Genomic DNA, 14818 nt, shown 5'->3' with positions numbered 1-14818 from the left:
AGCTAAACCCAGTTGTCTTGCAGGTGGTTGGTTTAACATCTGAGATACTGTTTGAGGGTGGTGTTAAGTCCCTCTGTCTGCCCATTTGTCTGTGGATGGAAACCAGAGGACAGAGCTTGGTTAATGGCCAACCGCTTGCACATCGCTTTCCAAAACTTAGAGAAGTACTGACTCCCTCTGTCCGAAGTAATCTTATCCAGAAGCCCATGTATACGAAAGACGTCTCTGGCAAAGACTTCGGCCATTCTAGTAGCAGTGGGTAATCCCTCCAAAGTAGAAAAATGGCCCATTTTTGTAAGGGAATCTACTGTCACCATTATACAGGTACAAGATTCGGAGAGGGGAAGATACACTATAAAATCTGTGGATAGGTGCCCCCAGGGTCGATGAGGAATCTCTGGCTGAGTGAGTAGGCCAAATGGTTTGCCTGTGGGATTCTTAGACATGGCACATATCGGACATATGTAGGATCGGACTTCCTCCTTGAGGTTTGGCCAATAAAAAGAACGTCCGATGAGTTTGGTAGTGTTCGCTTGACCCCTATGGCCTGCGGTCAAGCTGTCGTGACACCAATTTATGATCTGCTTGCGAAGATGACCCGATGGAATATATAAGCGATTCTTGTTGAACCAGAGACCATCTTTGAGTTAATATTCCTGTGAAGGCGTTTGGTTAATGTTCAAAGGCTCCAAATCCGTGGCCTCCTTGACCTCTTGTAAGAAGGTGTTGATTTGAGCTACAATCCGGTTTCTTGGAAACATGGGTTCTGGAGGAAGCGGATCAGATCCCGCATTAGGCTCTTTGCGAGATAAAACGTCCGCCAAAACATTCTGTGAACCTGGAAGGAAGGTAATCTTGAAGTTGTATTGTGAAAACAAATACGGCCATCGGGCCTGGCGAGAGTTCGAACATTCCAAAGATTGCAGGACCTTGAGATTTTTGTGGTCGGTTCGAATGACGAACGGAAGGTTGGCACCGAGTAAGAGATGACGCCATTCTTCACATACCTGCTTCATGGCCAACAATTCTTTTTCCAAAACCGAATAGTTCCTTTGGCTGGAAGTGAGAATATGGGAGAGGTAGGCCACATGATGTTCGATTCCTTCCTTTTCTTGGAGTAGGGCTGCACCTATGGCTGCTGAAGAGGCATCCGTCTCAGCAATGAATTGTTTCGACTGATCTGGTTGTAACAGAATGGGAGCAGAGCAGAAAAGCGTCTTGAGATGCTTAAAACTGTCTTCAGCTGATGTCGTCCACACAAAAGGTCCGGATGATTTCTTGAGGAGAGAAGTTATGGGTAGCACCGTTTCAGAAAACCTGGGAATAAATCTTCTATAGTAATTAGAGAGACCCAGAAGCCTCTGAACCTCCTTGATAGAAGAAGGAGAGGGCCAATCTAAGATGGCTGAAACCTTGTGGGGGTCCATAGACATACCGTTTGTGGATAATATGAATCCCAAATACGGAATGGTAGACACTCCGAAATAGCATTTTTCGGGTTTGGCTAGAAGATGGTTCAGTACCCTCCGAACCTGTTCTTCATGTTCTTCCTTGTTGATAGAGTATACTAATATATCATCCAGGTAAATGATCACCGAAATATACAATAGGTCAGAGAACATGCGGTCCATAAATCTTTGAAAGATTGCTGGGGCGTTCACCAATCCGAATGGCATCACTCTGTATTCGTACAACCCGAAAGAAGTACGAAAAGCAGTCTTCCATTCATCCCCCTCAGCTATGCGTAACAAATGGTAAGCATTGCGCAGATCCAACTTGGTGAATACCTGTGCCCCTTGTACTGCCTCAATGATATCCGCTTTGAGGGGCATAGGGTAACGATCTCTGATCGTAACCTTGTTGAGACCCCGGTAATCTATACATGGCCGCAATTCTTTTGAGTCTCTTTTAGCTACCAAAAAACAATGGAGCTCCAGCAGGGGATTTAGAGGGCTGAATGAGGCAGTTGTGTAAAGTAGCGTCCAGATAGGTGCGTAAAGCACTCCTTTCTGTCTGGGATGAGAGCATCCAGCCAAATGGAACCAAAGCGTTGGGTTCCAGGTCTATTGAGCAGTCCTTCGGCCGGTGTGGTGGTAATGCAGCAGGTCTAACCTCTGTGAACACCTCTTGGAAATTATCACAGTAATGTGGCAATAAGTGTATGCTTGAGGTTTCTTGACATAAAGCCGGAGCGGGTTGTAGCTTAGTGAAAGAATGGTGTGGAAGATGTCATGATCTCTGCTTCCAAAAGGTCAGGGTTTTCCCAACTCCCTTGGAAGCAGATCCATAACCCAGGTTCCGAGTGCCAACCAGTCCCAATTGGGACCTTTTGGACCCAGTCCTGGCGCCAGTGGCACCAGGCTCATAAATATGCCCAGTCCCAGCGCTGGAAGCGCCGGGCTCATAATGCTTGGGTGGACTTACCTTCAGCAGACCATGCTGCTTACTTGCCTGCCAGTTGAGCCTCTGATCCTCTTCTGTTTGGAACTACTTTTCCTGTTGGGTGGGGCTGGAGCCACTCCCTAGATTCAGAACACTGGAACTCTTCTGGAAGGCAGGAACTCTTTTCTTACTTAGGCGTGGCTGTGGAAGGAGACACCTAAGCACTACAGGAGGCTATTTAAACCACACCCGGTGGATGAATCTTGCTTTGCGTTATTCTGCAACCTCTGCAGCAGAACGCTCATCGTGTCTTCTGCATCCGGTCCTGGGCCTAAGGAAAAAGGCTTACCATCCTGAATCAAGTCTTCAGCAACACCTATAAAGACAAGAAAGAACAGGTTAGCATTCCGGCATCTGAAAGGCAAAGGCTTACCTACTCTTCGTGCGCTCCGGAGGTCTTCACACTGCATTCCGGCATCTGAAAGACAAAACAAGGTGCGTTTAAAGACATTGGGGAACTTTAATACTCACGTGCCATTACTCCTTTCCACATCTAATCCAGTGGGTATTCCGGCACCCTGCAGCCGCTCCGAACTCGTACCTGCAAAATAAAAAGACAGTTAGAGCGCATAGTGAAGCAGGCAACAAGCGCTTACTTACGTGCTTCCAGGCGCTTCTATTCATCACACGGGCTCCATCTTCAACTCACTTCAGCCCGTCATCCGCCATCGCCGGAACCCTGCAAAACAAGAGACATCATTACTAAAGACTTTAAAGACATTTGAATGACTCGAAACTTACCGTTCGTGCAGTAAACGACGGACAGCAGTCCTCTGAAGTCAAGAGGCCTGCGCTACCTATCCAGTGAAGAAACTGGTTACAGCACCCTGCCCCGAGGCAGATGGAGAGCTCGGCATTCACTTACCTAAGGTGAGAGCGTTAACCTTTGGGGGTCTACAGGAGAGGAGAAGAGGAAAGAGATAGGGACACCCCAATAACCCCAGTTCATTAACCCCATATTTTCTATCTGCAGACATCTTACTCTACACGTCAGGCATACAGTGCACAGAGGTCCAGCCCAAAGAGCCAACCGGGTGCTACACATCACCTTTGAAGATACGGTAGTCGCCCAGTCAAGACCGGCGCCTCTGCGAGAATCAGGTGAGCGTTACAGAAGACATTGTCTCTTACAGTACTCTGATTCGAAGCTTAGTTGGTTCGAGACCCAGTCAATATGAGAATTGTGTCTCCTGAGCCAGGTTATTCCTAGAATAACAAGAAAATGGGCCGCCGTGATGATGTCAAATCTTATTCTTTCGGCATGCTGAAAATTTTTAATTTCAAGGGTCTCGGTACTCTGCGTAATGAGTCCTGAGGAAAGCGGGATACCGTCCACTCCTTCCATCTTCTGGTCTTCCAAGCGGGGCAGCCTCTTAAGACCCACCTCGTCGGCCCATAGAGTATCTACGAAGTTTCCTGCAGCTCCGCAGTCCAGGAGGGCCAAGGTATCCACCAGTTTGTCTTCAACCTGGATGCTGACACTGACCACCATCAACCTGGAATCTTCTTGGTTTTCTTTTGTAGAAACAGACAAAGACACATAGGGACTGGATGCATCTGAAAACCCGCAGACACTTGTCCCTTTTAGCTCCGGGGTTGTTCGTTTCCCGACCGTCGTTGCGGCAGTTCAGGACATTCCTTGAGAAGTTGCTTGTCTGAACCACAGTAAGCACATAACCCTCTTTCTCTTCGCCGTCTTCTTTCTTCAGAGGAGAGTGGAGATCAAGTGTTTCCTATCTGCATGGGTTCATCCAGAGAAGCAGACATAGGTGAGAAAGAACTTGGCGAAGGTTCATTGCTTCCTACACTTCCTCGGTAGCGTGTTCTTTCATGGCGTTGTTCCTGTAGACGATGTTCTATCTGCAGTGATGCAGATAACAGATCCGAGAATGTTTTAGGACGAGGAAACCGGGCTAATTCATCCTTTATGTCCTCCTTAAGACCTCTGCGCAATATGGCATAGCCTGTTCTGCCCATCCGGCACCAGCAGCCAGGGGCTTAAAGGTGGTGATGTATAAAAGAACATCAGAGGACCCTTGTCTGACATCTAAGAGGTCCTCGGTGGCAGTGTAAGTGAGTTCTGGTCTCTCAAATGTTTCTTTAAGAAGGGTCTGAAACCCATCAAAGTCCTGCAAAACTGGGTCACCTCCTGTCACTAAGGGAGTAGCCCAGACAAGAGCATTGCCGTTCATATTAGAGATGAGAAACCCCACCTTTGCCTGATCAGTAGAAAACATTTGGGGTCTGAATGTAAAGTAAACCGTAGCCGCCTCCAGGAATTCCTTGACCTTCTTCGGAGAACCATCAAATTTGCCTGACGATAGGCCAATTGGTGGTAGCTCAGGAGGTGCCTGTTCGCGGTTAGAGATCAGTTGTTTTAATATCACATTTTCAGCATTAACGGTCTGTAGTTCCTGGGAAAGGCTTTGTACTGCCTTCCACAATTCTTCCATCTGTTCCTGAACCTGTTCTGGGGTGCCCATGGTAGGTTTTTGCGTTGCAAACTGTCAATGTCCTCCCTCGACTCACCACTCTCCTTACCTGAATGTTCGGAGTCCGTCTCCTTGATTCCTTGTCGGTGGGCCAGACAGTCCTTCAGTTTTGATGCCTGGGTCATGTCACGAGAAGTAGCTGTGGTGGATCCCAAACTGGACCACTCCACGACTGCAGTCCCGGAAGCAGGAAAAGTATGGGGGGGAAAAGCCAAAGGCGGAAAAAAAAACCACTGAATATCCCTCGTTGCTGGCCAGCAGGTGCAGTGAAGTCCGATGTCCAAGGCTGCACCGAATGCAGAAGTTCCGCTGAAGTACAGCCGGAGGCAGGCAGCGGCAGGAGGAAGAGAGCAAACCGAAACAATGTGCAGAATGATGTCTGACACGAATGTCCCACTACAAGAGCGGAAAGAAAAATCCAGGCTGGAGCAAGCCAAAGGCAATGGCAGAAAAGGAACAGAAAAAGGTAAACAAGCCGAGCAGGTAAGAGGCAAGAGTGGGAATCTCGCAAGCGAGCAAACCGAACGGAAGGGAAAAGGGTAGAAACAACAGGTACGGAAAACAATAGAGAAAGGCAGGCTTCCGTGTGAAGCGAAATGAAGGAGAAAACTAGCGTGTGACCATAGGAGCAGAGCTAAAACGGTTGCAATGCGCAGACCGCAACGAAGGCTGGGAAGAAATACTTCCAGCTGAGGCGAGCAGGACAACTAGAACATTACAACAGCAACATGAGAAGCATGATGGAACCGATCAATGGCGGCGAAGCCGTAACCGCGGTAACCACCGCTATCCGAATGGGTTCATGACAGCTTCGCACTTGTGTTGAAGACTCTTACTGTCACTGGCTTGTTTTTGACCTATTGCTTGCTTTTTACTAATAAATTGTTCACCAATCCACCGGACAAGTCAGTCTTTTTTTTTTCATGACAAGTTTGTTCCCTGCAACGTCAGAATCCTGCTGCCCTGTTGCCAAATCCAAGGGTCATCAAATTCCTCCTCGTGAAACCCAGTGGGCCCAAGAGAGACGATTTGGTCAGAGAGTAAAGCTGGCCGGAGCACCCGGATACTAGGGGAAAGCGGACACAGCAGCTGCGGCAGAAGAGCCGACTGCAAATCGTGGGTTAGTAAACACAGGTAATTGCATCAGTGTATTGAAAAAGGTTTGGATAAATGTTTGTCTCTGGTTAAAGAATACTGAAATCTGAAAATTGTTGTGATATCCACGGATACAGGAGAGAAGGTACCCTGCCTACAGAACTGTTAATTTAAATCAGAATAAGCAAAAGCAGTTGGCCACTGCATCCTAGAATGTTGTAAGAGAACATGAGATCACTGCGCTGGTCAGAGTAGTGTAGCATGGATCAGGGTTGTCCTGTCTAAACCCATACCTTGACACTTGAAAGACTAAACGTGCAACTCAGTTGCGACCCTGCTTTAAATTTCACACTCTACCCTATCTTAGTACGGGAGCTGTAACAGGCTTTGTTTCTACTGATTATGTGTTTCGTCTTTGACTTTCACCTTCCCAAGTCTCTGAAACAAGCTGAAATACTGCTCTGCATTGTGGGTAGCGTAACAGGGATATAGTCCCAATAAAGAGTCCTGCCCTAAGAGCAGAGGACTCTTACTGGGAATTCCGCAAAGCCCTGAAAACCTGGCCGTTTGCCTAACACTATTGACTTGTCATAAAAACAATATGAACTCCATACATAAATACATGTTCTTTTCCCTCTATGTCCCCAAAATACATGTAACTGGTCTTGCAATAGCACCTTGATGCCCCCGGGCTGAAGAGCTTTACAAATGTAAAAATAAGGGGAGAGGCACGGAGGTCAGGTGACAATACCCGAGCCCCTGGATAGATGTGACCAAGCCTGATTTGCATATGATCTTTCCCCTTCTATAATGTCTTGGCAGGCTGAAGACCGATGGTCTGGAGGGTTGCCCAGAGCAATGCCAGAGGTTAGGATTAATTCCAAACATTCCAGCCATCACCTCTTGTTTTGCATCTGGACAGATGTGGCAGAGCAGTTAGCTATGAGCCATACCAATTCCATCAGCCACAGGACATGATACCATCCTGAGGCAGACGAAGTTAGGAATGGATCTGGATCTGTAATAAGCCATATCTGGTCTTAAGCCTGTGAGAATAGGTTCAGGGCAGTCTAAACAAGTGCCACTTCCTCTCTAGGAATGTCCAGCATACTTCATGTTTACTCACTACTCACCCAAAGCATGCAAGTAGCAGGATAAATGGCACGAATATACACAGAGTGAAGCACCTAGACACTCCCCACCTCCCCATCCCAAAGGAAGGCACATTTGACTTTGATAAGACAATGAACCAACGCAAGGTGTTTGAAAAGAAAGGTGTACGTGTACACCAAAGGCAATGGGACAGCTATCTAAATTGGTATACTGAAGCTACTAACAGACAGACTGAATCCAAGACCCGGGCCCTGAAAGACACCCAAGAAAAGTTCCAGTAGCAAGTAAAAACCCTGAAAACAGTACACCATCCTGCAGGTACTGGCTTACAAGGCCGGGTACAAACCATCATATTCCGCAATCAAAGGGCATACCCCACCAAAACCAAAGTCACAAAGATATTCTGGACATTTAACAACCTGCCATTTTAAATTTTGCACCCGACCATCAACCGATTAGCCCAGACTCTACCCAACCGCCAACCTATCATCAGTTCACCCCAATATATCCCATCGTCGGCCTATTCAGCCCTTCCTGAAGGAGGCAATACTTTAGTTACTGGACATGCCCCTGGAGCGCTATCCATTTGTTTAATATCGTTCAGAGATTCCCAAAGATACAAAAAGATCCCGTTAACTTCCAAGAGGACCTTCCAGTAATAATATGCTAATCACCCCACGTGTGTTGATTTGAATCAGTTGTTGCGAGCAGTGCTGCCCACAGATATATTTACACTGCTGAAAGTGCACGCCAACTGGCCAACTGGCCAGCTGAAAAACCTGATCCCGCTAGTGAACTGAAAACCTTTACTGATAGTTTGTATGAGCCTATCACTGAAATTTGCCTTCAAAAGACTGATTGGTCAAAAATAATGCATGTAAGCAAGCCACAGGTGAAAATCCTGTGGAATATCTTAAACGTTTGGAACAATGTTTTGCACAATATTCTGGGATCGTTGATGCATCCATTATAGCGGCATTAAGCTGTGTTTACTCAATTTGTTATGGGTTTGCAAGCCAAGGTATCAGATGTAATGTAGGCAGTGCAATTAGGGTGGGAAGGAAAGGGTTTGTTAGAGGTTTTATTAGCTGCACAATGTCTCCAAGAAAAGGTTGAAAGACAGAAAGAAACTACTGAAGCCAAACTTATGCCGTTGCAGATATAGAGTTTACAACCTTCCCAGGGAAGGGGAGGATACCGGCCCACAGCAGGTGGACGTGGACAGGAAAGAGGGTAGAGAAGCACCCCAAACATACGAACTAGGGCTAAGCACGTAGATTGATCAGTTTAATTACTGCAAAGTGTTTGGACACTAAAAAGCTGAGTGTCCACCTCAGCCTTAGTATGATGGTCGAGACGGACACACACTGCACCAAGCGGAATGACTAGGTGCCCACCCTATACCACCAACACCACTTCAGACCTATGGTTAGGATTGCCACAAGTCTCTGAACCTGTTGCACCACCCATACCAATTGATCCTACCACCCCGTATGTTGATTGTGTTATTGCTGGTCAAAAGAGTTCATGCTTGGTTGACACTGGAGCATCAGGCTCCACACGAAAAGCTCCAGACTTTTCAAGAATGATGCATTCAGATGAAATTGTATAGGGGGTACGCCAATACCTTATCCTGTGGCTACTCCGGTTATGGTCACAATGGGTCCAATTTCCGACCAGCATCCGTTCCTGCCGAGTCCCTGTTCTACTCCTGTAAACTTGTTTGGATTGGATTTATTGTGTAAGCTAAATTGCTCCATTTACTGTTCCCCTGATGGCATATACCTTGGCATTCCTGCTCACAGAGCACTAGGTGCTGGTACAGGAAATTACTGATTCAAATACTGGAGACCAGCCCTACACTCCCTGCTTGTAGCAGGGACAGTGTGCCAGTCAGATTACAGTCAACCCATACAAATGACACTGGTTACATGGTCAATGCCGAGCTAGTCACATTTACTCGGAATCCTGCCAAGCCCCTGCCATGTGTAACTCAGTATCCTATTTCCTGTCAGGCTGAAGAAGACATTCACCTTGTAATGGTACAAGAATACCTTGTTGGAGAAAGGATTCCAACTCTTAGTCCCTGCAATACCCCGATTTTGCCACAAAGAAGCAAGGTAAAGAGGTTCATCGTTTTATTCAGGACCTGCGTGCAGTTAATGCAGCCATGTTACTGGCTTTCCCAATTGTACCTAACCCGGCTACCATTCTGTTATGCATTCCCCACTCAGCCAAGTAAATACTTGGCTGAATAGGGAATGTTGGCACTGTTGTAGATCTATGCTCAGCATTTTTCTCCGTACCTCTTCATCATGAGAGTCAGTATCTGTTCACATTTACCCATAAATCCACACAACATATGTTCACTCGTCTTCCAATGCGATACATGCAGAGCCCTACCCTGTTCTCCCAAATTTTAAAGAGATCTTGACTCAGTTTGGTTCCTAGCAGGGCAGACACTGGTGTATAGACTATCTGTTCTTGCCTCCCCTGGAAGCATGTGAGGAAGATTTATTTTGTTTATAGTGCTTGCTGAAAAGGGTCACAAGACATCTAAAGAAAAATTACAGTTGTGGCTGCCACATGTACAACACTTGGGCCAAGAATGTATTTCGACGATCCAGAAAGTCTCACATTCTGGTAGAAATACTTCAATTACCTTATTGAATTGAGATTGGATGGCCCCTGGTTTAAGCTCAAGGATATTGTGAGATTTGTGTTATATGTTTGACACACAATGTTGGGAAAGCAGTACCCACGAGGCACTCTGCACATCCCGTATCAGGTCCCTTCCTGCACGTGCAGACAGACTTTATGCAGCACCTCATGTGAATGAATTGTACTTATTGTTTACTTCTAGTGGATGTATTCTCTGGGTGGGTAGAGGCATACCGTGTTAGGCAGAATCACATGCAGTTCCCTCAGGGATCACTACCCAGGATTAGGATGACAGGTGAGAGCAATAAATCCCCTTTGGTATCAGTCTGTACCACAAAGATTTAGTTGGCAGCTGTGGCTAAGCAGTCAGACTTATCTCAAGAGGGAGATGAGCAGTATTCAGGGTTTACACAATAGGTATCACAGTACTATGGAACAAGGAAACACTGACCAAAGCTTCGTATCAAAAAGAGAATATATATTTATTTTATACACATCTAGTTCAACACATGAATCACAGTTGATAAAGTAAGTTAAATTTAGCCAAGGAAAAGTATATACAACTCCCTATTCAATTGTAGACAAGTTTGCGGTAGAGTGAAAACTGAGCAAAACGGCACAGTGAAAACCAACTACAAATGGCACTCTATCAATTTAACGAAAGGGAGGGAAAGCACAAGTTAAACCGAAATATCGTCAGACACCCCCTAGCAACACTTCCCTGAAGTTTTGTGAACAAGTAATGCACAGTAAAACTTTAGCAGAAAGATAAGTGAATGAAAACTGAGCAAAATGGCACTCCACAAGTTAAAACAGTAGGAAGGAAGAGAGGTTTAGAAGATTCAGGTGCATCAACACATTTCTTATTGAAAATCAATCTAGTGAGAGCAGATCTAACCAATCAGCCAGAGTGAATAGGCCTGAGCCAGAGTCAGTGGTACAGGACCAAGAGTTTAGGAGCAAAAATGTTCTTGTAGCTGCAGTCAAGTCTTTGGTAAACGAATATTGAAAAGGTAGATGCGAGGCGAAAGACAATGTTAAGAGAGAGGGCGGCCAACCCAAGAAGTAGATAAAGGATTTAAAACCCCTTTAGGGCTACCACGGGGAAAGGGAGGCCTGGCGGAACAATGTACCTTAAACGTGAAGAAGTGGCTCCTGCGGTGGCGGTTGTTCCTGGTAGTTCCTGCAGTTCGAGGGGTCCAGCAGAGGAAGAGATGCTCTCGTCGTGGAGGAAGGTCCGAGTCACTGCACTACCCAGGGATGAAACCAGCCGCGGTGCTGCCAAATGAAGTTTAAAAGGTACGCTCCTTTTAATCGCGGTCCGGCATGATAGCTGCCTGGCTATCCGGTCTCCAAGTGCTGGGCACTGTCGATTCGACCAAGGCAGGTCCGGGGAAGCGATGGGTGAACTGGTTGGTCCCACCAGATCAAGGGAAGAAGGCTCTTTCGATGAAGATCTCCTCTCGTCGTGTGAAAGAAAAGTGGTGAGACGATCCGACAGGGCTTCACCAGTGGTGTAGATGCTGAAGATGTCTGTGGCTTCTCGCCCCTTCGATTCCATAGTTCCAGTGGCAACGTCTTGCTCTTCCAGTCCTCAGGACCTTACTTTTCTGCAGAAAGATACCCATTCATACAGCCTAGCTGTCACTCACACAGTGGAGTGGTCTTCTTGGCAGGAGGCCCTCCAGCCTATCAGGTTAGAGTGCGACCTGAGTTGCTGCGGCAACTCTGTCCAGGGGTTCTAGTCCCCCTCCCAAACAACAGACCCACCCCAGACTCAGAGGCGCCGAAAGGAGGGCTTCTTGGCAGAAGCCCGTCAAAAGAGCGAACAAAGGATCCCCGACCTGGGTTAGGAGTTTAGAGTAAGACACGAGAAAGATGTTATATTAAAGTTCTGGCAATTAAAACCTAATGGAGTAAAGTTAATAATAAAATAAACCGGCGGTATGTTAGAGGCTGTCAGTAAAAGTGTTAGCCTCGAACAATGGGAAAATCCCATAGGAAAATATTTGCGGTCGAATATTTATGGTAGTAACCCCTGCCACCAGCCAGAAACTTTAGAGAGTGGGACTTTAAGGTACCCCCTAGAAAATGAACCTAAGGGAAAAACTATTAACCCTTTCCAGTACCTCCATAGTAAGATGGGTTGTACTGGTTAAGTTCATAGGATTTGACTAGTAAAGTCAATGGGGACTTTACATGCCCTGGGAGACAGTAGTCAGTCCCAGGGTATGGAGTCTATGTTTGGGGGTCACTTCGACTCCCCTGTGTCACTGCATGGAGGGTGCTGTGTAACACACGTGGATAAAGATGGTTCCTATGGGTGAGAGAAAATCCCATAGGCATTAAACACAAAAATAGCCTAGAACACACATAGCAAAAATGCCTAAGAGTGGGAAAAAGTGTCTCACTCTTAGCAGGTAAAAAGAAACAAACCCTTCAAATCCAGCAAAGCTGCTGGGGGACTCTATAGGTAAGGGAAATTAGCCATAGAATGAGAATTCTCCCTGTGTAGAAAGGCAGATGCTGTTACAGTGGCAAAAAAGTTGTTGGCAGAGTCCATACCCAGATTTGGATTGACTCTTAGCATAGATAGCGACAGAGGCACCCATTTTACTGGTCAGGATATTAAAGAAGTCTGCAAACCTCTAAGAATAGCTCAACAGTTGCATTACGCTTATCACCTGCAGTCCAGCACGCATATAGAATGCTGCAATGGGGATCTTAAATTGAGACTGGCTATAGTGTGTAGAGACAGGGTTGGAATGGCCCCAAGCCTTGCCCGTGGCTCTGTTTGCCATGTGCAATAATCCCCAGCATGAACACAAACTACCTGCCTACGAAATCTTCATAGGTCTTCTCATGAGAATAGGAACTGCACTCCCAGCAGTTCCCCCCACATCCAAAGTTTGCCTTTAGAGGATGATACATTACTCTAATGTGGCCACATGTTGATTAAAACTATACGGTCTCTCCACGAAGCACTGCCTGAACCAGCTACTGAGCCCAGTCATTCACTACAGCCAGAAGATTGGGTCATGGTGAAAGTCCATCAGTGGAAATCTGTGCTCCAGCCCGGTTGGCGCGGCCCATTCCAGGTTTTCCCCAACTACGAACATTGCAGTTAAATGTGCTGGAATCCTGTCTTGGATTCATGCAGCACATTGCCGCAAGTTCGCCACCCCAGCTGACCCCACCTCCGCTTCGACAGATCTTCCTCAGCTTGTTTCCAGTCCTACCACGACCACCAACTCCTCCACCTGTGACCAGACTGGTCGTTTTCTGGTCAGGCCTTTCTAGCACTGGCGTAACAGAACAGCCAGTATCACAGGACAAAGTCGCGGCCATCGATCACCCAGTATGTTCACATGTTGAACCAGGACCCACCCACAGCTTCCAGACCTCTTCTACACAGTGCGGTCCCTGCGGGAACTATTGCTAAGGCCCCTTCGTCAGGTGGTTGAGGTTCTGGAGGGACGGCCCAGATTCAGGCCTCAGTCCCGGTGTACCACCTTCAGTGCCCAACGCCCCTGGATCTCACAATGCATCCCCCAATGGTATGCTTTGCGACCTCGTGGAAGAGCTCCCGAGAACCAGTAGCTTTGAACAAATGGCAACTGGCCAGTTCACTCGCCCTTGGATTTGTTCCCTCAACGACAATGAATCCCCCGGAGGTGGCGGTGCGCTGGCAAACAGTAGAATCTGCCACGGTTGACTCACCGATATCTGCAAATAATGGTCCCTGTTGGCATCACACGCTTGCCATTCTCTTCGTTATAATGACCCTCATATGCACGTGGCTCTGGTATTTCGGCATATCTTTACTTTAAACTCTTAGCTGGAACCTTTGAGTACGAACTACGGACAAAGGAGTTCTTTTACATATTGTCTGATTTCTGTTGGAACTTTTAAACACTAGCATTTACTTTGCTGCAACTTCACAGAGCCTATACAACTTTGAACTGAAAGCTCTGGCTTGATTAATTTATAGCAAGGGTGCCCTGCACACCATTTGCCTTTATGAACTGAACAGAACTTTTGCCTTCTTGCCACAAATATTTGCACTGGTTCCACGACCTGGTTCTTGAACCTGGACACTCGAGGATTGGCCCTAGTGTACACTAGGTCTGCCTCAATTTCTGGCATCATTGCTATTGTCTGAATACTGATATATTATAATTTCACACCACCTGTCATGAAAACGATGGTCCCTCTGAACATCCCTGGGTTCACAGTGAATAGACGTACCTGCACCTCTCCTAGCAGTATGCCAGTATTTTTTATCATCATACTGACTGCTGGATCTGTGCCCATCTGCCTCATGACTTAGCCTCAACGTTCCCAATTGCGCCCATCCCCTTCCAGTGGGTGGTGGTGGGGAGAGATGTCAGTTTGTATCCCAAGTTGGTCACTCAGTCCCAAAGCCCAGCCCCCTGTAGGGATGCTCATGCCCACTTGGGTTTTACAGATCCTCTGAATTTCCCCAGACCAAGTACACCAAGCCAGCAGCACTCCATCTTTCCTCCCTGGCAACTGATCTTGTATTCTTCACCAATCCGGGTCCTCAGTTTATGGGAACTAGCAAATGTCATTATGACTTGTCCACCAATTCCAGTGTAGTGATCAATAATGTCACATTTGCCTTCAACCCCGGTTTTTAATTTTCCCAGTCTATGTTATGATACGTATTCCAAAACCTAGTTTGTTTGTTGAGACAAAGCCTATCCCCGGTTGCCCATTAACTGGGGAGGGAGTTAAATGGGGTATTCGCTGCTCGGAGTGCGTTATACTCCCACATTTCCAGTTCAGCCCCACCCCAGGATAAGCACTGCCTGGGAAAACTTTATTGCTGGAGTAGAAGAAGATCTCATACCAGCCCTTGGGATTAAGATAAACAGATCGTCTAACCCAATTGTCATGGTTAGTAGAGGATACTGCAAATGCCTCAGCGCCTGCCTTGACTCCATTATCTGGAGAACAAGTACCCATCCGAAACATGATGCTTCAGAACTATA

This window comes from Ambystoma mexicanum, chromosome 3p, assembly GCF_040938575.1.
Source record: "Ambystoma mexicanum isolate Mex_15411 chromosome 3p, UKY_AmexF1_1, whole genome shotgun sequence".
NCBI lineage: Eukaryota > Metazoa > Chordata > Amphibia > Caudata > Ambystomatidae > Ambystoma > Ambystoma mexicanum.
The sequence above is the reverse complement of the archived record's forward strand: the minus strand, read 5'-3'. Positions refer to the sequence as shown.